At 46.9% G+C, this 25,664-nt stretch overlaps 1 protein-coding gene across 4 annotated transcripts in view; it reads right to left on the bottom strand.

Annotated features, from left to right (window-relative positions):
* Window positions 1–25,664, bottom strand: part of KMT2D (lysine methyltransferase 2D) — a 1,162,185-nt gene that overhangs the window by 482,207 nt on the left and 654,314 nt on the right. The gene's annotated exons all lie outside the window — the stretch shown is intronic.

Genomic DNA, 25,664 nt, shown 5'->3' with positions numbered 1-25,664 from the left:
ATTGTCCATGCTGAACTGTTATCGCAATCTCAATTAATGAAGTCAGCGTATTTTAAACTGGCAGACAAAATGATCAATAAAACATAGCGGGTGCTAGCTACAGTAGATGACATCATTTAAGAGTGATTCAAATGACTGCCGCAAGCAGCTATATTTTAGGCCATGACTGGTAACTCTTGATTAAAAGGAGCAGTTGTCCATATAGGGCCTTAAGCAACAGTGTGGTCTTCGGTGTTATTCAAAATATTGTAAAATGCAATTTGCAGGAATTAGGAACATAAAAGCATTTGAGCTAACAATTTGGCAACGTATTTGAATAATTCGATGATAAGGTCGCAACATCAGCATCAGAACAGACACTGTGCGAGACATGCGCTGCACCTGGATGAGCAGCAACAGAATACAGATGATATCCCAAGTGACCAAGCTTTCAGTCTTGGGATGTGCCTCAAGTTATGAGACTTCGCAACTCCATCTTTCTTTTCAAGGGTTGCACAGCTGCTCTATAATTCAACACAGTGGATATAGTGCCCTGCCTCCTATTGTAAATGGTCTGAAAATAATGCAACCTCTTCAAATGAACCATTAAGTGCAGTCCGATACCTAGTGAAGGTACAATCATGACTAACAAAGTGATCACCCAATTCTGAATGAACACATGCTGACAAGGTTCTGAGAGTACAGGACTGAAAGTGACGTCGTCCTCAATTTACCTGAGAACCCAATAGTACTATTTATTAGATGAGAAAAGCAAAATATTTAAAGCAAGCTTTCAGATGAACTTTAACCAAGCAATGTGGATTTAAGCAAAGTGTGTGTGGCTGAACTTAAACCATAAATAAATGCATAAGGATTTAACACTACATCCCATTCCTCCCCACATTCACCATTACAACCAACATAAACATATTCTGTCACTTACTAGGAGACCATTTCAAGGGCCTACCTGCATATACTCCAAAACAATAAAAATGTGGATTTCAGTAGAACAGGGAACTTAGCTTTGTTAACGCCTTATCTCTGGTAGAGACAATATCTAGTTGCAGTCTCCTTACCTTTGAATCCCCAATAGGCGTCAGACTAGATCCAGTGAATTTTCTGAGCAGTACCCCAGCGCCATTAGGTGGTGTCAATCAGCTCCGTATCCGTCATCATCTGCGCTGGATATGCAGTTGAGGCATCTATTTAGGAGCCACCCATGTGCAATGATGTCAGACTATTTTCACTACTTTACACAACAGAAGCGCAGAGCCATGAAGAACACTTACTACTGGAGAGTCAAAACTAAGGCCGTGAAAGAGGAGTCCCAGTCCCTAGAAATCAGTTTAAAGAGTGGGGAGGATGGAAGAGTCCGTTATGAACCTGGAACTAGATATTGACTTAACCAGATAAGGCGTTATCAAAGTTAAGAAACCTTTTTATCTGACAGAGACTTCTAGTTGCACATTCCTTACCTCTGAAGAGATACCCAAGCAATACTGTCCCCGGAGAGGGGGGTCTGCGAACCAAGATTGTAGGAAGATAGATCTGGATGTAGTACCCTCCCCCACCCACCCACACAGACATAGACACTTCTTGCCTGTTTTCCAGATGTAACTGACTGAAGTGCACTAGGTTCCTTCTAACCAGGTCCCTAGTGCCCCTTCGCCAAGACAAGACACCTGGTCACTTGATCCACAAGTGACCATGCCCCGCTACCCCAAGTCAGTCCCTAGTTAATGGTACCTCTGGCACCTAGGGTATGGGTACTGAAGAGGGCCCCTCAGAGCTGCAGCACAACTTATGCCACTCTGAGGGAAACAGCACCAACCTTATGCAGACTGCCATTGCAGGCTTGTGACAAGCTGCTCGCAAAAGTGAAAACACGACACAGCACACAGCCATGTCGCGACATGTGCCATGTCCCCTAAGCACTGCACAAAATATATTTAAGTCACCCCTCTAGCAGGCCTTACAGCCCTAAGGCAGGGAGCATTATATCACATGTGAGGGTATATCTGTACAAGCACATACGACCCTGCTACGTCTGTCGATTCTCAGATATAGTAAGTGATCAGGGAAGCCATTTTAAAACCATGTGCTGGACACTGCTCACTGCGAGTTTACCAGCGACATGACAGCTTCTCTGAATATAGGCATGTTTGATATCAAACATCTCAGATTAATAAACCCTCACTGATGCCAGTGAGGGATTTATTAATAACGGCACCCAGAGGGCAACTTGGAGGTGCACTCTGAAAACCTACCAGCTACTAGTGGTTTGACTGACTGGTCCTGATCTGTTCAGCCACCACAGATGAATTTCTGCCCTCTGATGGCGCGAGTCAGCACTTGTGAGGGCCATGGTCAAAAGCCTACACTGATCAGGGGTCTTATCACTTCACCCGGGCAGGATGGAAAATCTTGGTGGGTAAGCTTCATAGGCATAGCCACCTTTGTAATGCAACCCAGGCCTCTCCAGATGGTGGAGATGACTAACTCCCTTGTCCTGATCCCACTTTTGGCAACAGCACAGGCAGGAGAATCAGTCAGATTAGGAGGTGTGCTCACTTAATGCAAGTCCCACCCATAAGGTGGATGAGCTGAAGTGGACACTACTTTTTGAATTCCTCCATCTTGTTTGAAAGGAATTAGGCCACTAGGGCTAAGGTTATCCCCATTTCCCAGCAGAAATGGTCACAGAAGGGGTGTAATCACCCTAATGGTGGTCAGCCCAAACGCTATCACCTGAACGCCCTGTAATGCCCTTAAATTGAGTATCTAGGTGGTGCCCCTGAACCCTAAAAGGCTTTACTACCTACAAAGCAAAGGACAAAGAAGAGTCGTACCTGCAGAAGAGGAAAAGAAGCAGCAGCTGACTTGGAACCAGACCCTCTGGCCTGCCAGCTGACCTCGCCAGACTCTGCCTGAAAGACGACTCATCCTGCAGCTAAGCTCCAAGAAACCCAGGATTGCCTACTTTCTAAAAAGACTCAGACTCCTGTGAGCAGCAGTACTGGTCTGCAACTTTTCAAGAAAGGACTCTGCAGCCACTGGAACAGCAAGGACCCGACACCCGAAGTGAACTCTGCACCCAACGACCAAGACCCGAGGTGAAGCCAACCAATGGTGCCAGCCAGTTACCCTGCCATTTAGAATCCGAGTCTGCTCAGGTTTGACCCCCCTGTTGGACTCCCTCATGTTGCCTGCAGCTTCTCCACAGAGGCCCCCTCTCCTTATAGTGAGAAAACCTGACCCCTCCAGAAACCACTCCACCCATCACCCCCAAAATTATCTAAGTTGGATCACTGGTGCCAATGACGTCCCCCAAGGCCTCGACCCTACCCTGGGTCCACCCCTGCAAGACTCCCTAACGACACCTGCCACCTCAACGCACAGGAGCCCCTCACTGCAAGAGATCTCGGATGTGAAAACCCGAAGCCTATAGACACCCCTGCATCTGTCGCCGCTGGGCACAGGAGAAGGGCACAGGAGAAGAGGACCAAAGGTGCACCTATGTCCCCAAGCATCCCTAGCCTACTACCTACCTGATTGTGGTCCCTGACTGTTTACTAGCCAGAGCCTGCAGCCTGTCCTCACGAGGACCAAACTCCCATAGGAAAGCATTGGGCACCTGACTGCACCCGGCCACCCCAGGTCAGACCGGTGTGACCCGTTGGTGTACTTCTTGTAGTAAGCTGGGTTCTGATTGTAGTATCCCCCACTTCTTTGCCTGATGTTAGTATGTTTTGGAGTGTAGTGCATGTGATCCTACTAACCAAGACCCTATTGCCAGTGCTCGCTACCCTAAATTGGGTTACTGGTAACTTCTTGCACTCACAATTGGCATACTGGTGCACCCATGTAAGTCCCTAGTATATGGTACCTAGGTACCCAGGGCTTTGGTACATCAGAGGTCCCCCATGGGCTGCAGCATGTAGTATGTCACCCACAGTAACCCATGCAAACTGTCACTGCAGGCCTGCCATTGCAGTCTGCGTGAAATGGTGCATTCACCCGTTCACAACCAAACCTGACCACTGCACTTAGACATTATTAGTCACCCCTCTGGTCGGTCCTATGGCCCACGGGCAGGGTGCATGTCCCTACGTGAGGGTATCCCTGCAAGAGCAGGGTACCTCTACAGACCCCAGGCCACTTCCTGGACTCTAAGTGCAGAGAAGCCATCTTAAGGTATGTAGTGGACACTGCTCAACACGAGTAGTCCAGCTACCTAAATGGCTACTCCGAACCTAGACATGTTTGTATCAAACAAGTTGAAATCAAGCAACTACACATATTCCAGTGCTAGTTGCATACTCCCCTGTACTCTAGGGGTACCTTAAAGGATCCCCCAGTCCTACCTGTGCAGCCTTATGGGGTCTAGCTGAGATCCCTGTCTGCTGCCGACCCCAGACACTGTTCTGCCCTCCTGCTGATCAATTTAGCTTAGGCAGAGGAAGCCAGAACAAAAGGATTTCCTGCAAGCGAGAGATATGACCACCTCTCCCTTTGAAATAGGTATCTCGGGGGTGGGGTGGCCTCAACGCGTCACCACTGCTTTGAAGGGCACATTTGTTACCAGGCAGTCGTGGTCAGGGGGAGCCTCTGGATCCTCTCTGCAGGCGTAGCTGTGGGGGTGCAGGGGGGTTGACCACATCGGGAGTTGCCTTGGAGTCCTCTCTGAAGTGCTTGTTGTCCTGGATTCGAGCCGGGGCGTTGGATGCAGAGTGTAAACACTCACGCTTCTGGCGGGAAGTGGGAGTCTCTTTAAAGCTGTTTCAAAGTTGCAAAGTTATTGCAGTTTCTGAACAGTGCCGTTGTTCTCGGGAGGTTCTTGGTCCTTTGGGTGCAGGGCAGTCCTCTGAGTCGACAGAGGTCGCTGGTCCGGGTGGATGCGGCGCTGTACAGGTGCTTTGAGTCTGGAGACAGGCCGGAAGGGCTGGGGCCAAGCCAGTTGTCTCCGTCGTCTCTGCGGGGCTTTCAGGTCAGCAGTCCTTGTTGTAGGTTGCAGGAATCGGATTTCCTGGGTTTAGGGTCGCTCCTAAATACTGGATTTCATGGTGTGTTTAAGTCTGGGAGCAGTAGACAATGGCTACTGTCCTTGAGGGTGGCTACACCCTCCTTGTGCCTCCTCCATGAGGGGAGGGGGGCACATCCCTATTTCTATTGGGGTAATCCTCCAAACGCAAGATGGAGGATTTCTAAAGGCAGGTGTCACCTCAGCTCAGGGCACCTTAGGGGCTCTCCTGACTGGTAGGTGGTGACTCCTTGTTTCTCTCATTATCTCCTCTGGACTTGTCACCAAAAGTGGGGGCTGTGTCCGGAGGGGTGGGCATTTCCACTAGCTGGGATATCCTGGGGGGCTGTAACAACAGACAGGAGCCTTTGAGGCTCACTGCCAGGTGTTACGGTTCCTGCAGGGGGAGGTGAGAAGAACCTCCACCCAGTGCAAGGTTTGTTCCTGGCCACAGAGTGACAAAGGCACTCACTCCATGTGGCCAGAAACTCGTCTGGTTGTGGCAGGCTGGCAGAAACTGGTCATAATGCCCATCAGGTGTAGAGAATGCTGGATTTTCTTTTGCTCCAGGTGCCATTTTTATTTGCCAGTACCCTGCTGTCAAGTCAAAGGCACTTAAGAATTTGGCTGCACCTAATTTGTCAATGAGCTCATCTGCCCTTGGGATGGGATGAACACTTGTCTTGGTGACAGACTTGAGCCCTCTGTAGTCCACACAAAACCACATCTCTCTTGCCATCTTTGGTGTGAGGCTTGGGGACCAAGACCACTGGGCTAGCCCAGGGACTGTCGGAGTGCTCAATGACTTGCAACTCCAGCATCTTGTGGACTTCCACTTTGATGCTTTCTTTGACTTGGTCAGATTGTCTGAATATTAGTACTGTCTCCTGTGTCCACATCATGGGTACAAAGGTGTGGCTGACAAGGGGTCAAGGAAGAGAGCTCAGCAAACAGCTGGAGGACATTCCTGCAGCCAGCTTGCTGTTGGCCAGAGAGGGTGTCTGAATAGACAACTCTATCTAATGAGCCATCCTTAGGGTCAGTGGAGAGGAGATCAGGGAGAGGTTCACACTCTGCTTCCTGGTCCTCATCTGTAACCATTAACATATTTACATCTGCCCTGTCATGATAGAGTTTAAGGCGGTTAACATGGATCACCCTCTTGGGGGTCCCGCTAGTGTTCAAGTCCACCAACTAGGTGACCCAACACTTTCTCTAGCACTGGGTAAGGGCCACTCCATTTGTCCTGAAGTGCCCTGGGAGCCACAGGCTCCAGAACCCAGACTTTCTGCCCTGGCTGAAACACAACCATAGCAGCCTTTTGGTCATACCACAAATTCTGGAGTTGTTGGCTGGCCTCAAGGATTTTGCTAGCCTTTTCCATGTACTCTGCCATCCTTGAACGTAGGTCTAGTACATAGTCCACCACATCTTGTTTAGGCTCACGAGCAGGTCTCTCCCAGCCTTCTTTTCCAAGTGGTAGTGGTTCTCTTACAGAATGGCCAAACAGAAGCTCAAAGGGGGGAAAACCCTACTCCCTTCTGTGGCACCTCTGTAGGCGAGAAGCAGGCATGGCAAGAGGACATCCCATTTCCTTTTGAGTTTTTTTAGGGAGCCCCATGATCATACCCTTTAATGTCTTGTTAAATCTCTATACAAGACCACTGGTCTGTGGATGCTATGGTGTGGTGAACTTCTAGGTCACCCCACACTCATTCCAAATATGTTTTACATAAGCTGACATGAAGTTGGTACCTCTGTCAGAAACCACCTCCTTAGGAAATCCCACTCTGGTAAAAATACGTATGAGTGCTTTAGCTACTACAGGAACAGTAAGGGACCAAAGGGGAATTGCTTCAGGGTACCTGGTAGCATGATCCACTACTAACAGTATATATTGGCTCCCTGATGCTGTGGGAGGTTCAAGTGGACCCACTATGTCCACTCCCACTCTCTCAAAGGGGACCCCCACCACTGGAAGTGTAATGAGGGGGCCTTTGGATGGCCACCTGTCATAATGCTGGCTTGACAGGTCACACAGGAGGTGCAAAACTCCTTAACCTTATGGGACATATTGGATCAACAGAAATGGATGACTAATCTCTCCAAGTCTTGGTTTGCCCCAAATGCCCAGGAAGGGGAATGTCATGGGCTAAGGTCAGAATGAACTCCCTAAACTCCTGATGCACTATCACTCTCCTAGTGGCACCAGGTTTTGGATCTCTTGCCTCAGTGTAAAGGAGCCCATCTTCCCTTCCCAATAGACCCTGTGGGTTCCACTGACATTTCCTTTTTCTTGTTCAGCTTCTTGCTGTCTTAGGACTTCAAGAGAGGGACAACTCTTTTGTCCCTTACACAGCTGTTCCCTTGAGGGTCCCCCTGGGCCCAAGAGCACGACCTGATAAGGCTCCAGCTTCATGGACTCAGTTCCCTCAGGGGATAGAACATCTTCCTGAAAAGGGAGGTTCTGTTTCTGTTGCTGTGTAAAAGCTGGCTCCCCAGTCTTCTTTCCTTTTCTCTTGGAAGGTTGGGCCATAATTCCAGACTCCAACACTTCTCTTTCACCCTGAGCCCTGCTCTGTGCTTTTGTCTTGACACACACCAGTTCAGGGATACCCAACATGGCTGCATGGGTCTTGAGCTCTACCTCAGCCCATGCTGAGGACTCCAGATCATTCCCTAGCATACATTCTACTGGAATTTGCGAGGAGACTACCACCTGTTTCAGGCCAGTGACCCCTCCCCATTCTAAAGTTACCATTGCCATGGAGATGGACTTTAGTTTGATTGTCAGCATTGGTGACTGGATATGTCTGTCCAGCCAGGTACTGTCCTGGGGAAACCAGTTTGTCTGTCACCATTGTGACATGGGCACCTGTATCCCTCAGGGATTCTACTCTAGTCTCATTAAGAGCTGCTGCCTGTATTTTTGCATGTTAGGCGGCCAGACAGTAAGTGTGGCAAAGTCCACCCCACCCTCAGAGACTAATGTAGCTTCAGTGTGGACCCTGATTTGCTCTGGGTACACTGTTGCTCCCACCTGGAGACTGGCTATTCCAGTACTAACTGGAGTAGTATTTGTTGTGGGGTTTTTATTTGGACAGGCCTTGTCTCCAGTTTGGTGTCCACGCTGTCTATAGTTTTGACACCAGGCCTTCTTGGGATCAAACTTTTTAACCTTATATCCATCTGTGGACTGCAAAGAGGCTCAGGGCCCACCCTCCTGAGCAGGTTTTTGGGGCCCTGAAGAAGACTTTTTACTTTTTCCCTTGGATGTCTCACCAGTCTTCCCCTGGACAGGCTTTGTGGCCCATTTATTTTGGCCACCCCCTGTAGACGTCTTGTTCACCCTAGTCTTGACCCAATGGTCTGCCTTTTCCCAATTCTCGGGGAGAAATTGGACCTAGGTCTACCAGATGTTGATGCAGTTTCTCATTGAAGCAATTACTTAACAGATGTTCTTTCATAAACAAGTTATAAAGCCCATCATAATCACTTAAACCACTGCCAGTTATCTAACCATCTAGTGTTTTGACTGAAGTCAACAAAATCAATCCAGGTCTAGCTTGAGGATTTTTGAGCCCCCCCCCCCCCCCCCATAGCCTAATCCTGTTGTACTCAGTTGAGAATCCAAAGCCCTCCATCAGGGTAGCCTCCATGAGGTCATAATATTCTTCATCTTTACCAGAGAGTGTGAGGAGTCTATCCCTACACTTTCCAGTGAACATTTCCCAAAGGAGAGCTTCCCCGTGAGATCTGCTTACTTTTCTGGTTGCACAAGCACTCTCAAAAGCTGTTACTCACTTGGTGATGTCGTCACCATCTTCATATTTAGTTATAATCCCTTTGGGGATTTTTGGGATGTCAGTGTTCTCTCCGACCCTACTTATGTTGCTGCCACCATTGACGGGACTTAACCCATCTCTTGTCTTTCCATTTCTATGGCTAGGAGCTGCTTCTCCAGAGCCAATCTCTTGGCCATTCTGACTAACAGGTTTTCCTCTCAATTGAGGCTGTCCTCAATGTTCAGAGAGGCACTGGATTCCCCTGTGGAAGAACCAGGCTCTCTGACTATGATTTTTGGAGTCAGGGTTCTAGGAACCGTCTTCCTTATTTAGGGCGAGAGGAGGGAGTTCTTCCTCCTGTTCTCTAATTTCCTCATCTGAAGAAGTATCCTCCACATCAGAGGGGTGGTCCCTTGTGAACTCTGCCAAGAGCTCCTGGAGCTTTGCCTTGGTAGGGTTGGACCCAGTCTATCTTCTGTCTTACAGAGAGACCTTAACTTTGACATCCCTAGATGCAGGTAAAGTGTGAGGTTGAGTTCCATCACTGTCTCATCTGTGTGACTCATCACTCTAAAAGTTGGAATTACTTTCCAAAAATCTAAAAACTACTTCTAGAACTTAAATCCAAACTTTTACAAACGTTTAAACTCTCAAAGAAATGCTAACAGGGACTTACACAAGGCCCTAGCTGGACTTTTAAAAATTTAGAAAAATAGTCAAATTGCAAAAATCAATTTCTAATGACATTTTTTTTTAATTTTAGTTGTGTGATCAGGCATTGGCTGAGTAGTCCAGCAAATGCAAAGTCTTAGACCCCACTGCTGATCCACCAATGTAGGAAGCTGCCTCTGTATATACTATCTCAAAGTGAGAGACAGTGTGTACTAAGTCCAATGGTTCCCCTTAGAGGTTGATAGTGGCATAAGTAGATAATACTAATGCTCTATTTTGTGGTAGTGTGGTCGAGCAGTAGGCTTATCAGAGGGTAGTGTTAAGTATTTGTTGTACACACACAGGCAATAAATGAGGAACACACTCAGACTTACTCCAGGCCAATGGGTTTCATATAGAAAAATATATTTTCTTCATTTATTTTAGAACCACAAGATTCAAGATTTGAGGTAAGTACATAAAGTGCAAGGTACTTCACAAAGGTAAGTATAGAACTTTGATTTAAAACAGTAGTACACACAGTTTTGGTTAAAATGGCAATAAGCTATTTCAAAAGTGGACACTGCAAAAATCAACAGTTCCTGGAGGAGGTAAGTAAAGGTTAGATTGTAAAGGTTCCAGTCTGCCAGCAGGTAAGTACCCACGTTCTCGGGACTTAGGCGATGCAGGCAGGGCACAGGGGGAGCTTCTCGGTCCAGCCACTGACTGGGCTAGGACGAGGGCCGCCTGCTGGTCACTTCTGCACTGGTAGGTGATTCCTCTCGGTCCTGGGGGCTGCGGTGCAGTGCATGGTCCAGGTGTCGGGTTCCTTTGTTACCAGGCAGTCGTGGTCAGGGAGAGCCTCTCTGCAGGCATCACTGTGGGGGATGGGTCGATTCAGGGTGTCCACGTCGTTGGAGTCACCTGGGAGTCCTCTCTGCAGTGTTTGTTGTCCTGGACTTGAGCGAGGGGCGTCGGGTGCAGAGTGTGAACTCTGACGTTTCTGGCGGGAAGTGGGAGTCTCTTTAAAGTTGTTTCAAAGTTGCAAAAAGGTTGTTGCAATTTCTGAACAGTGCCGCTGTTCTCTGGAATTTCTTGGTCCGTAAGGGGCAGGGCAGTCCTCTGAGTCCTCAGAAGTCGCTGGTCCCGCTGGATGCATCGCTGTGCAGGTTCAGTTGGTGTCCCCGTCGTCTCTGCGGGGCTTTCACGTCAGCAGTCCTTTTTTCAGGTTGCAGGAATCTGATTTCCTGTGTCCGGGGTCACCCCTGAATACTCAATTTAAGGGTGTTTAGGTCTGGGGGGGGCAGTAGCCAATGGCTACTGTCCTTGAGGGTGGCTACACGTCTTTGTGCCTCCTCCCTGAGGGGAGAGGGGCACATCCCTATTCCTATTGGGGGAATCCTCCAAAACCAAGATGGAGGATTTCTCAAGGCAGGGGTCACCTCAGCTCAGGGCACCTTAGGGGCTGTCCTGACTGGTAGGTGACTCCTCCTTGTTTTTCTCATTATCTCCTCCAGGACTTGCCTCCATAAGTGGGGGCTGTGTCTGGAGGGGCGGGCATCTCCACTAGCTGGGATGTCCTGGGGTACTGCAACAACAGGCAGGTATTACAGTTCCTGCAGGGGGAGGTGAGAAGCACCTCCACCCAGTGCAGGATTTGTTCCTGGTCACAGGGTGCACAAAGTCACTCACCCCATGTGGGCAGAAACCCGTCTGCATGTGGCAAGCTGGCAGAAACTGGTCAGCCTAGCACTAGTAGTTGGGCTGGTATACATGGGGACATCTATAAGATGCCCTCTGTGTGTATTTCTCAATAAATCCCACATTGGCATCAGTGTGGATTTATTGTGCTGAGACTTTGGATACCAAAATTCCCAGTATTCAGTGTAGCCATTATGGAACTGTGGAGTTTGTGTCTGACAAAATCCCAGACCATATACTCTATATGGCTACCCTGCATTTACAATGTCCAAGAATTGGCTTAGACATTGTAGGGGCATAGTGCTCATGCAACTATGCCCTCACCTGTGGTATACTACACCCTGCCTTAGGGCTGTAAGGCCTGCTAGATGGGTGACTTACCTATGCCACAGGCAGTGGGTTGTGGGCATGGCACTCTAAGGGGAGTCCCATGTTGACTTAGTCTTTTTCTCCTCACCAGCACACACAAGCTGTGAGGCAGTGGGCATGTGCTGAGTGAGGGGTCCCCACGGTGGCATAATACATGCTGCATATCCCTTAGAGACCTTCCCTGGCCACAGGAGTACCATGTACAAGTGGCTTATCTGTGTGGCAGGGATGTGCCAATTGTGGAGACAAAGGCACAGTTTAGGGAAATAACACTGGCGCTGCGGCCTGGTTAGCAAGGTCCCAGCGGACTTTCAATCATAACTAGCATCAACAAAAGGCAAAACGTTAGGGGGTAACCATGCCAACAGTTGCATTTTCCTACACTAAGGGTTGCCTGGACTCAGTATAGGGTGCCACACCATAGGTGTACACCATAAACTGAGCCAGCCTCCTACAATGGCCAAAGACAACTCTAGGTCCAGGACCTTAGCTGACCTTCTCACCACCATAGAATATGAAGATCCCTCCACTGTAGCCACAGCAGTGGGAGAAAGCATGCCAGTATCTGGAGCAGTATCCAGTCCACTGGCTTCACCCAAGTCAGTACGCCAGTCCATAGGTTTTTCCTGGAGCTGGTATTCTAAAGGGCCCGCGACCCCTCTCATTCATTCCCATAAACTAGCCCATAAGAAAGGGGTTCAGGATTCAATATAAGAGGAACGTCCAGCTCAGCGTCAGCCAGGGTTTTACAATGGTGATGGTGCTGCCCATGGGCGCAGACTATGCCAGGGGCATAGGCTTTGGGACCGGCGTCGTGGAAGGTCGGAGTGGTACGATCAACATAGGTCTGGATCAAGGACTCGATCCTTGGGTGACCTCCTTGGAGCCGAGGCCAAAGCCGCCAGCACAGAACCTGAATGTGCTCCTTCCAACTACGTGGGGCCTGAAAGCGATACATCACTGTCTGGCTGCCCAAAAGTGAGGAGCATGGCCACATAAAAAAAAACTCTACGTTTGACAGGATTCGCTCAGGCTCCTGGAAATTTGGGGAGGCACGTAGTCGGCCCAAGTGCAGGCTCTGAAGAACAAGGCCTAGAACACTGACACTACCTCATCTCGTCTGCCGATGGATGAGGAAGTCGAAGAACACTTCGACTTCTTAGAGGTGTTTGTACCTCGACTTACCCGATCGCACTGAGGACAGAGTGTGACGATGGCAATGGAGGACTCTGCGGCCATTCTCAGAACCGTCCTCTCAACCAATATCTCGACTTGCGGAGTCGATTGTCAGGCCGCCATCAATTTCAGGGACCACTTCCTCAAAGGCTTCGGATGCACAGCCCGACACTGGGAGCACAACTTCGGGTTGTGGCCGGACCACAGGCACCAAAGAGACACGAGGAGCAGATCCTTCACAGGTATCGCCCGATGAGCACCCCAGGGCTTGAACCTGGTCTTCCTCGAAGACATCCTGACCCACCAGGAGCTGAAAAGTCGCCAGATCTTCAACAAAAAGTTGAAAAAAGGCAGTCATAAAATGAATGAGGGGTAGCTCTCTTCGGATCAGCACTTGCTGGTGTGAAAAATAAAAATAAAAAAAAGACGTCAGCACAATGGGGTGGCACCTATACAGTGGAGACGATTGGCATACAGGGGTACTGCTCATAATATTTTCTGGATCCAGTCTGACGCCTAGGGGGGAATTAAAAAGTAAGAAATCTATCAAATGAGGCATGTCCAAACTTAATGGAAGAAAACAATTTAACTATGGTGTTGATGTTCCGGCACAATACTAACTCATGGTTCAAAAGACTTCTCCAAACAAAAGTAAGATGTACATATCCAAGCCCAACATTAAACCACAAGAGTAAGCACAGCATGTGTATCTACAGCTACACATGCAACGAACATGGCATGACCTCTATGAGGTTCTCAAAAGGAAACAAACCATTGCTGCATTTCGTAAAAGGACTTGGTTCTATCAATGTAGAACATAAGAGCACGGTTGAAATCACATGTGTGAAGTGCCCTTTCAGAGACTAAGGCCCTCATTACGACCCTGGCGGTTTGTAACCGCCAGGGCCGCGGCACGCGGGAGCACCGCCGACAGGCCGGCGGTGCCCCGCGGGGCATTCTGACCGCGGCGGCTTAGCCGCCGTCAGAGAAGGGAAACCGGCGGTCTCCCGCCGGTTTCCCGGATTCCGATGAACCGGGGAACCGGATGGCGGGAGGGGGAGTCGCGGGGCCCCTGGGGGCCCCTGCAGTGCCCATGCCGTTGGCATGGGCACTGCAGGGGCCCCCGTAAGAGGGCCCCAAAATGTATTTCACGGTCTGCCTTGCAGACAGTGAAATACGCGACGGGTGCAGTAGCACCCGTCGCACCTTCCCACTCCGCTGGCTCGATTCCGAGCCGGCATCCTCGTGGGAAGGGAGTTTTTCCCTGGGCTGGCGGGCGGTCTTTTGGAGACCGCCCGCCAGCCCAGGGAAAAACTCATAATACCCTCCGCGGTCTTCTGACCGCGGAGCGGTATTATGGAGGGCGGAATCCTGGCGGGCGGCCTCCGCCGCCCGCCAGGGTCGTAATGAGGGCCTAAGTCTTGGTGTAGAAAGAAGACTGGGAGATCAATGGTCTAGTAAACTTGGAATCGGAGACCAGAGTGCACAATAATTTTGTATTGGTTCTAAGAAAATGGCTGCCATGTGTGTCTGCACAAAGACTATATTAAATATGTTGAAGAAAAGCTTTGAAATCTAGAAAATCGATTAACAGTTCTAAGTGGAATGTGTAGAGGCATCTTCGATGAGTTGGCCACATACCCTAGACTGTCATGTAGTTAAGGCGTGCCCACCAATCGACTAGGGATGCATCCGTGGTAATGGCAGCTTGCAGGAATTGGTCTGCAAAGGACTTGCCCTGCAACAGATTGTTTCATTTCCAGGACAGCAGAGACAAACTGGTGTTGATCCTTACCAACACAAGATCCCCCAGCTGACCATCTACTTGTGACCACTGGCTTGAGAGGCATCGCTTCACTGGGTGCACATGTAGTCTTGGCATGGGGCACTGTGACAATGCATGAAAACATCATTCCCAGTAGAGGAATGATAGTGTGTATGGGAGTGGACGCAGTGGCTGAAGAAAATGGAGAAGCTGCTGGAATGCTTGTACCCTTTGAGGGCTGGGGAAGGCTTTACCCACTACAGAGTTGTGTACTGGACCTAGAAAGGTTTGAATCTGAAGGGGCTCAAAGTATGACTTGGTAGCACTGACGTGAACCTTTGGCTGTGCAGCAAGGAGATTGCAGTCTGGGAGTGGGTTAAGCATTTGTCTGCCTGAGATGCTTGGTCAGATGGGGAGGAGCTTGCGTTTTACCCTAACCCAAATTTTGGCTGAGGTGAGCAGCTATCGCTGCTAAACATTTAGTAAAGACCCCTAAGGCCATGGTGACGTCAAATGGCAATACTTTGAACTGGTAGTGTTGACTATTTTCCAAGAAGCTGATGTAGCGCCGATGACCTTGGTGGATCAGAATGTAGAACTAGACATCCTTTGGGTCTAGTGTGGTCATTAAGTGCCTTGTGCAGTAGGGGGGCTACCATCCGGTAAGGAGACAATGTGAAAGGGTTCTGACAGGATGTATCTTTTGAGAGGATGGCGGTCTTGGATGGGTCTGAGGCAGCTGTCTTTCTGGGGCAGATAATACTTATCTGCCGTTTGTCCAGCTCCTGCTGAAGCCTTTCAAGGACGAAAATAAGTTACTTAACTGTAACTGTAGTTCTCCAGCATTGGAATCTTTCATAGATTCACATGCTTGAATCATTCCCCGTCGTCGAGATGGGAGCCCCTGGTATAAATTACACAAGTAGTGTTAAAATATATTTTATAAAAAAGGCCCTAGGCCTCTTCACTTTAACAGTCTTTCAGAGTCATTTTAGGAAAAGGACCAAACTTGAGTATCCACCAATCAGGCGACAACACCCTCTAGATCCTCCTGAGTGAAGCTCCAGCACCTCAGATTTTCCAAGCACAAGTGCGTTAAAGATAGGAAAAAGAGAGTGAGAGAGAGAGAAACAAAGGTTAAAGTGAGCTTCTCTGGGGAGGCGGGTGGGTCGCCTGTGAATCTATGAAAGATTCCAATACTGGAGATATATATATATAAAATGTCACTTACCCAGTGTACATCTGTTCGTGGCATGTTGCGCTGCAGATTCACATGCTGTGCACTGTTCCTGCCATCTAGTGTTGGGCTCGGAGTGTTACAAGTTGTTTTTCTTCGAAGAAGTCTTTTCGAGTCACGGGACCGAGTGACTTCTCCCTTTCGGCTCCATTGCGCATGGGTGTCCACTCCATCTTAGATTGTTTTACCCACAGAGGGTGAGGTAGGAGTTGTTAAAGTAAGGATACTAGAGGTGCCCATGCAATGGAGTAAATGTGTATGTACGTAGAGTATTAAAGTCAAAATGTTTACATATATACAATTTCAATGCAACTAAAACAGCTACAGGCTCCGTGGGAGGGCGCATGTGTATCTGCAGTGCAACATGCCACGAACAGATGTACACTGGGTAAGTGACATTTTCCGTTCGATGGCATGTGTAGCTGCAGATACTCATGCTGTGCATAGACTACAAAGCAGTAATCTGCCCCAAAGCGGTGGTTAGCCTGTAGGAGTTGAAGTTGTCTGAAATAATGTTCTTAGTACAGCCTGTCCCACTGTGGCTTGTTGTGCTGCTAACACATCTACACAGTAATGCTTAGTAAATGTATGAGGCGTAGACCAAGTGGCTGCCTTACGAATTTCTGTCACTGGTATATTACCAAGAAAAGCCATTGTGGCACCTTTCTTTCTAGTGGAGGGTGCCCTTGGAGTAATGGGTAGTTCGCTTTTAGCTTTTAGGTAGCAGGTTTGTATGCATTTGACAATCCATCTGGCAATGCCCTGTTTGGATATAGGGTTACCTGCATGTGGTTTTTGGAATGCTACAAACAATTGTTTTGTTTTTCATAATAGTTTTGTTCTGTCAATGTAATACATTAGCGCTCATTTCATGTCTAACGTGTGTAATGCCCTTTCTGCTACTGAGTCTGGCTGTGGGAAGAAGACTGGGAGTTCTACCGTTTGATTTAGATGAAATGGGGACATGACTTTTGGTAAGAATTGTGGATTTGTACGGAGAACCACCTTATGTCTATGTATTTGTATAAAGGGTTCTTGAATAGTAAACGCCTGTATTTCGCTAACTCTTCTAAGTTAAGTGATGGCTATTAGAAAAGCTACTTTCCAAGTTAAAAATTGGATTTGACAAGAATGCATGGGTTCAAATGGTGGGCCCATGAGTCATGTTAACACAATATTAAGATTCCACGAAGGCACTGGTGGTGTCCTTGGGGGTATGATTCTTTTTAGTCTTTCCATAAAGGCTTTAATAACTGGAATTCTAAAAAGTGATTTTGTATGTTTAATCTGCAGATAAGAAGATATTGCAGTGAGATGTATTTTAATGGAAGAGAAGGCTAGATTGGACTTTTGTAAGTGTAGTAAGTAACTTACAATGTTTTGTGTGGAGGCGTCTAGTGGCGTAATCTCATTAGCCTGGCAGTAACAAACAAGTCTTTTCCATTTGTTAGCGTAACAATGTCTGGTTGTGGGTTTTCTTGCTTGTTTAATGACCTCCATACATTCTTTAGAAAGGTTTAGATATCCAAATTCTAAGACTTCAGGAGCCAGATTGCTAGGTTGAGCGATGCTGGATTCGGGTGTCTGATCTGTTGATTGTGTTGTGTCAACAGATCTGGTCTGTTTGGTAGTTTGATGTGGGGTACCACAGATGGGTCCAACAGTGTGGTGTACCATGGTTGGCGAGCCCACGTTGGTGCTATAAGTATTAGTTTGAGTTTGTTTTGACTCAGTTTGTTGATCAGATGAGTAATGAGCGGGAGAGGGGGAAAAGCGTAAGCAAATATCCCTGACCAGCTGATCCATAGAGCATTGCCCTTGGACTGAGGGTGTGGGTACCTGGACGCGAAGGTTTGGCATTTTGCATTTTCTTTTGTTGCAAATAGATCTATGTTTGGTGCCCCCCAGCGGTAGAAGTGATCTTGTAGAATCTGGGGATGTATTTCCCATTTGTGAGTTTGCTGTTGATCTTGACTGAGATTGTCGGCCAACTGATTTTGAATGCCTGGTATGTATTGTGCTATCAGGCGAATGTTGTTGTGAATTGCCCAATGCCAATTTTGTTGTGATAATACATTGTTGTCATATTGTCTGCTTTGACAAGAATGTGTTTGTGGACTAGAAGTGGCTGAAACGCTTTAATGCTAGAAATACCGCTAGCAGTTCCAAGTGATTTATGTGAAGTAGTTTTTGTTGATTGTCCCACTGACCTTGTATGCTGTGATTGTTGAAGTGTGCTCCCCACCCAATCATGGAAGCGTCTGTTGTGATAATGACGTGAGGCACTGGGTCTTGAAAAGGCCGCCCTTTGTTTAAATTTACAATGTTCCACCATTGAAGCGAAGAGGGTGTTTGGCGGTCTATCAACACTAGATCTTGGAGTTGACCCTGTGCCTGTGTCCATTGTTTTGCTAGGCACTGCTGTAAGGGTCGCATGTGTAGTCTTCCGTTTGGGACAATAGCTATGCATGAGGACATCATGCCTAGTAGTTTAATCACAAACCTTACCGTGTATTGTTGGTTTGGTTGCATGCTTGATCTTACATTTTGGAACGACTGAACTCTTTGTGGACCTGGAGTGTTGCTACCAAGTATTGTTGTATTTGGGATGGTTGTAGGTGTGATTTTTGGTAATTTATAGAAAACCCTAGTTTGTGTAGAGTATCTATGACTTATTGCGTTTGAAATTGACATTGTTGCTGAGTGTTGGCTTTTATTAGCCAATCGTCCAAATATGGGAATACGTGCATGTGCTGTCTCCTTATATGAGCTGCTACTATGGCTAGGCATTTTGTAAATACTCTGAGGGCTGTTATTCCGAATGGTAGCACTTTGAATTGATAATGTTTGCCTTGTATTACAAACCTGAGGTATTTCCTGTGAGACGGATGGATGGGTATGTGAAAATACGCATCCTTGAGATCCAGTGTTGTCATGTATTCCCCTTTTTTTTAATAAGGGAACAACTAATTCCTGAAGTGTTACCATGTGGAAATGATCTGATTTGATGAAGAGATTCAGTGTTCTGAGATCTAAGATAGGCCTTAATGTTTTGTCCTTTTTTGGAATAAGGAAATACAGGGAGTAAACGCCTGTACCCTTCTGATGATAGGGTACTAGCTCTATGGCTTGTTTTTGTAGCAGTGCTTGGACCTCTATTTGTAATAGGTCTAAGTGTTGTGGAGACAATGCTGTGAATTCTATGCAATAACCATGTTGGATAATTGATAGGACTCACGTGTCTGTGGTAATGTGTGTCCAATTGTGGTAGTATTTGGTTAGCCTCCCCCCCACTGATGATAAGTGTTGGGGTAGTGCGACATTGAAGTCACTGTTTGCTAGGGCTTGGTTTTGAGGGCTGGAATTTCCCTCTTCCTCTTGGGAATTGTCCTCTGTAGGAACCACGAAACCCCCCTCTTTGGTATTGCGACTGGTAGGTGGGTTTTGTTTGGGAGGTGGATGGTTCAGATGTCTGTTGTCTAAACCTCCCCCCCCCCCCAAACTGTGGTTTAGTGAATGTGCCTCTGTACTGTGAGGAGTAGAGCGCGCCCATGGCTTCGGCCATGTCCGTGTCTTTTTTCATTTTCTCGATCGCGGTATCCACCTCCGGCCCAAACAACTGATGTTGATTAAACGGCATATTTAGTACCACCTGTTGTATTTCTGGTTTAAATCCAGAACTTCACAGGGATGCATGCATTCGAATCATTACAGCTGTGTTGACAGTCCGTGCTGCTGTATCTGCAGAGTCTAGGGCAGACCGTATTTGATTGTTCTATATGGCCTGTCCCTCTTCAACTACTTGTCGGGCGCGTCTTTGGTGTTCCTTGGGCAAATGCTGGATGATGTCTTGCATTTCATCCCAGTGTGCCCTGTCGTAGCGTGCAAGTAGGGCTTGCCAGTTTGCAATTCGCCATTGATTGGCTGCTTGAGATGCCACTCTCTTGCCTGCTGCGTCGAACTTTCAATTCTCTTTATCAGCTGGTGGGGCATCCCCTGATGATTGTGAGTTCGCCCTTTTCCTTGCAGCCCCCACAACCACTGAGTCCGGAGAGAGCTGTTGAGTTATAAACACTGGGTCTGACGGGCGGTTTATATTTCTTTTCCACCCTTGGCGTGATAGCTCTCCCCTTTACAGGCTCTTGGAAGACCTGTTGTGCATGTGTGAGCATGCACAGTAGCATTGGCAGGCTTTCATAGGATGTGTGAGTGGATGCCAGAGTGTTGAAAAGGAAGTCATCCTCCACTGGTTCCGAGGGCATTGTTACGTTGTGGAACGTGGCTGCCCTGGCTAGTACTTGCGTATATGCTGTACTGTCCTCTGGTGGTGAAGGCTTGGTTGGATAACACTCTGGGCTGTTGTCCGATATAGGTGGGTCGTATAGATCCCAGGGATCCGCATCATCTTGGGTCATCCCAGTATGTTTGGGTGATTGCGCCATCGGTCTACCCACTGGTGACAAGTGTGGTGATTGCAGTGGGGATGGTTGTGGTGAGAACTGTGGTGGTGGTGATTTGTCTCTAACCACTCTGGCTTTCGGTTGCATTTAAGTTTATGGAAAGGCTAGTTTTCTTTTTGATTTGAGTGGAGGGATGGTTTGTATCCTCCCTGTGTCCTTCTGGATCTGTAACCTTTGTTGCATGTTGTTCTACATCCAAATCTTGCTCAAATCTGTGCCTTTCTTTGAGCTGCATAGAAAGCCCTTGCTCCTCAGTGTAGGAAGAGCGTTTCGGCTCCGAAGCCGTTTTTTTCGGTACTGAAATTCCTAACGTAATTGTCTTTTTCTGTTCCGAGGAGCTTTTTCGATGCTTGCTTGACTCGATGCTGAATTTTTTTGGTGCTGGAATCTCGACCGGAGTCGGAAGTCTTCGGCAAATCTTTGGCCTTTTTCGGTGCCGATGTTATATGGTCACCTTCCTTTCTGTGGGTTGAGCCATGGCCTGCTGGCGTCCCCGTGGCATTGAATTTTTTGGTGTGACCCTGGGTTTGGGACGGGGCAGGTTTACTCAGTTTGTTGCGCCGTCGAGGGTCGTTCACCGGATTCATCAGAGTCCGTTTCTTGGATGGAAATTCTCTTTTCCCCCTCGACGTTGAAATCTTGTTTCGGCTTCAACGCCATTTGTAGTGTTCTTGCGCTTTGATCTCTTAAGGTTTTCTTCGATCGAAACGCTCGGCAAGCTTCACAAGTATCCTCTCTCTGTGTTCAGGAGACAAACAAAAAAGTTACAGACCCGGTGTTGGCCTGTATTAGGATACTTGGCTTAACACTTAGGACAGAAATGGAAGGGGGTCCGGTCCATTAGTCTTGGACGACAGGTGTGGTCGGGCCGACCAGGCCTTGATGAAGAGCAGAAGCCACAAAGGGCCGCCGAAGCGGTCTTGATGTTGGTGCCGATACACAAACTAAACCGGTACCGAACGAGAACAATACCAACAATTTTTCGATTCTTTTCTAACTTTCCCGATTCGAAATACGGAGCGAAGAGAAACCCGTCCGAACCAGATGGCGGAAAGAAAACAATCTAAGATAGAGTCGACGCCCATGCACAATGGAGCCGAAAGGGAGGAGTCACTCGGTCCTGTGACATGAAAAGACTTCTTCGAAGAAAAACAACTTGTAACACTCCGAGCCCAACACTAGATGGCAGGAACAGTGCACAGCATGTGTATCTGCAGCTACACATGCCATCGAACACACACAGACATACATATATATATATATATATATATATATATATATATATATATATATATGGAAAATGTCACTTACCCAGTGTACATCTGTTCATGGCATGCCACGCTGCAGATTCACATGCTGTGCACATCCAACCATCTAGTGTTGGGCTCGGAGTGTTACAAGTTGTTTTTCTTCGAAGAAGTCTTTTTCGAGTCACGAGATCGAGGGACTCCTCCCCTTTCGGCTCCATTGCGCATGGGTGTCGACTCCATCTTAGATTGTTTTCCCCCGCAGAGGGTGAGGTAGGAGTTGTGTATACAGGGAGTGCAGAATTATTAGGCAAATGAGTATTTTGACCACATCATCCTCTTTATGCATGTTGTCTTACTCCAAGCTGTATAGGCTCGAAAGCCTACTACCAATTAAGCATATTAGGTGATGTGCATCTCTGTAATGAGAAGGGGTGTGGTCTAATGACATCAACACCCTATATCAGGTGTGCATAATTATTAGGCAACTTCCTTTCCTTTGGCAAAATGGGTCAAAAGAAGAACTTGACAGGCTCAGAAAAGTCAAAAATAGTGAGATATCTTGCAGAGGGATGCAGCACTCTTAAAATTGCAAAGCTTCTGAAGCGTGATCATCGAACAATCAAGCGTTTCATTCAAAATAGTCAACAGGGTCGCAAGAAGCGTGTGGAAAAACCAAGGCGCAAAATAACTGCCCATGAACTGAGAAAAGTCAAGCGTGCAGCTGCCACGATGCCACTTGCCACCAGTTTGGCCATATTTCAGAGCTGCAACATCACTGGAGTGCCCAAAAGCACAAGGTGTGCAATACTCAGAGACATGGCCAAGGTAAGAAAGGCTGAAAGACGACCACCACTGAACAAGACACACAAGCTGAAACGTCAAGACTGGGCCAAGAAATATCTCAAGACTGATTTTTCTAAGGTTTTATGGACTGATGAAATGAAAGTGAGTCTTGATGGGCCAGATGGATGGGCCCGTGGCTGGATTGGTAAAGGGCAGAGAGCTCCAGTCCGACTCAGACGCCAGCAAGGTGGAGGTGGAGTACTGGTTTGGGCTGGTATCATCAAAGATGAGCTTGTGGGGCCTTTTCGGGTTGAGGATGGAGTCAAGCTCAACTCCCAGTCCTACTGCCAGTTCCTGGAAGACACCTTCTTCAAGCAGTGGTACAGGAAGAAGTCTGCATCCTTCAAGAAAAACATGATTTTCATGCAGGACAATGCTCCATCACACGCGTCCAAGTACTCCACAGCGTGGCTGGCAAGAAAGGGTATAAAAGAAGGAAATCTAATGACATGGCCTCCTTGTTCACCTGATCTGAACCCCATTGAGAACCTGTGGTCCATCATCAAATGTGAGATTTACAAGGAGGGAAAACAGTACACCTCTCTGAACAGTGTCTGGGAGGCTGTGGTTGCTGCTGCACGCAATGTTGATGGTGAACAGATCAAAACACTGACAGAATCCATGGATGGCAGGCTTTTGAGTGTCCTTGCAAAGAAAGGTGGCTATATTGGTCACTGATTTTTTTTTGTTTTGTTTTTGAATGTCAGAAATGTATATTTGTGAATGTTGAGATGTTATATTGGTTTCACTGGTAATAATAAATAATTGAAATGGGTATATATTTTTTTTTGTTGAGTTGCCTAATAATTATGCACCGTAATAGTCACCTGCACACACAGATATCCCCCTAACATAGCTAAAACTAAAAACAAACTAAAAACTACTTCCAAAAATATTCAGCTTTGATATTAATGAGTTTTTTGGGTTCATTGAGAACATGGTTGTTGTTCAATAATAAAATTAATCCTCAAAAATACAACTTGCCTAATAATTCTGCACTCCCTGTATAGTAATAGTGCCCATGCAATGGAGTAAATATGTATGTACATAATGTAGTTTAAAGTGATGTATTTACAAATGTTCAAGATCAACTTAAAACGGCTACAGGCTCCCGGGGAGGTGGGAGGGCGCATGTGAATCTGCAGCGTCTCATGCCACGAACAGATGTACACTGGGTAAGTGACATTTTCCATTCGATGGCATGTGTAGCTGCAGATACACATGCTGTGCATAGACTAGTAAGCAGTTATCTCCCCCAAAAAGCGGTGGTTCAGCATGTAGGAGTTGAAGTTGTTTGAAATAAAGTTCGGAGTACTGCTTGTCCTACTGTGGCTTGCTGTGTTGTTAACACATCCACGCAGTAATGCTTGGTAAATGTATGAGGCGTAGACCATGTGGCTGCCTTACATATTTCAGTCATTGGTATGTTTCCTAGAAAGGCCATGGTAGCACCTTTCTTTCTAGTTGAGTGTGCCTTTGACGTTATAGGCAGTTCTCTTTTTGCTTTGATATAACAGGTTTGAATGCATTTAACTATCCATCTGGCAATGCCTTGTTTGGATATTGGATTTCCTGTATGAGGTTTTTGGAAAGCAACAAACAATTGTTTTGTTTTGCAAATCTGTTTTGTTCTATCAATGTAGTACATTAATGCCCTTTTGATGTCTAAAGTATGTAATGCGCTCTCAGCTACAGAATCTGGTTCTGGAAAGAACACTGGTAGTTCCACTGTTTGATTTAAGTGGAACGGTGATATGACTTTTGGTAAGAACTTAGGATTTGTTTGTAGAACTACCTTATGTTTGTTTATCTGAATAAAGGGTTCTTGTATGGTAACGGCTTGTATTTCACTTACTCTTAGAGATGTGATGGCTATTAGAAATGCTACTTTCCATGGTAAGTATTGTATTTCACATGAGTGCATGGGTTCAAAAGGTGGACCCATGAGTCGTGTTAATACAATGTTAAGGTTCCACGAAGGAACTGGTGGTGTTCTTGGTGGGATAATTCTTTTCAGACCCTCCATAAATGCTTTTATGACTGGGATCCTGAATAATGAAGTTGAGTGCGTAATTTGCAGATAAGCTGAAATTGCAGTGAGATGTATTTTAATGGATGAAAAAGCTAACTTTGACTTTTGTAAGTGTAGTAGGTAGCTTACAATGTCTTTAGCAGATGCGTGTAATGGTTGAATTTGATTATTATGGCAGTAATAAACAAATCTTTTCTACTTATTTGCATAGCAATGTCTTGTGGTTGGTTTTCTAGCGTGTCTTATGACCTCCATACATTCATGTGTAAGGTCTAGATCTCCGAATTCTAAGACTTCAGGAGCCAAATTGCTAGGCTCAGCGATGCTTGATTTGGGTGTCTGATCTGTTTGTGTTGAGTTAACAGATCTGGTCTGTGTGGTAGTTTGATAGCTTGATATGGGGCACTACTGAGAGGTCCAGTAGTGTTGTGTACCAAGGTTGTCGTGCCCAAGTTGGTGCTATTAGTACAAGTTTGAGTCTGTTTTGACTCAATTTGTTTACTAGATATGGAAGGAGTGGGAGAGGGGGGAAAAGCGTATGCAAATATCCCTGTCCAACTCATCCATAACGCATTGCCCTGAGAGTGAGCCTGTGGGTACCTGGATGCGAAGTTTTGGCATTTTGCGTTTTCTTTTGTTGCAAATAGGTCTATTTGCGGTGTTCCCCACCTTTGGAAGTAAGTCTTTAGTATTTGGGGATGAATTTCCCATTTGTGGATCTGTTGGTGATCCCGAGAGAGATTGTCTGCTAACTGGTTTTGAATTCCAGGTATGAACTGCGCTATTAGGCGAATGCGGTTGTGAATCGCCCAATGCCATATTTTCTGTGCCAAGAGACACAACTGTGTCGAGTGTGTTCCTCCCTGTTTGTTCAGATAATACATTGTTGTCATGTTGTCTGTTTTGACAAGAATGTGTTTGTGGGTTATTATAGGTTGAAATGCTTTCAGCGCTAGAAATACTGCTAGTAGATCTAAGTGATTTATGTGAAGCTGTCTCTGCTGAGTGTCCCTTGGATGCTGTGTTTGTTGAGGTGTGCTCCCCACCCTATCATAGAGGCATCCGTTGTGATTACGTATTGAGGCACTGGGTCTTGAAAAGGCCGCCCTCTGTTTAAATTTATATTGTTCCACCATTGAAGCGAGGTGTATGTTTGGCGGTCTATCAACACTAAATCTTGAAGTTGACCCTGTGCTTGTGACCATTGTGATGCTAGGCACTGTTGTAAGGGCCGCATGTGCAATCTTGCGTTCGGGACAATGGCTATGCATGACGACATCATGCCTAGTAGCTTCATCACTAATTTTACCTGTAACTTTTGTTTTGGGTGCATGGCTTGTAGTACGTTTTGAAATGCCTGTACCCTTTGTGGACTTGGAGTGGCAATCCCTTTTGT

This window comes from Pleurodeles waltl, chromosome 4_2 (assembly GCF_031143425.1).
Source record: "Pleurodeles waltl isolate 20211129_DDA chromosome 4_2, aPleWal1.hap1.20221129, whole genome shotgun sequence".
In the NCBI taxonomy this organism is placed as follows: Eukaryota; Metazoa; Chordata; class Amphibia; order Caudata; family Salamandridae; genus Pleurodeles; species Pleurodeles waltl.
Note: the sequence above shows the minus strand (reverse complement) of the source record. Positions and strands in the feature narration are given on the sequence as shown.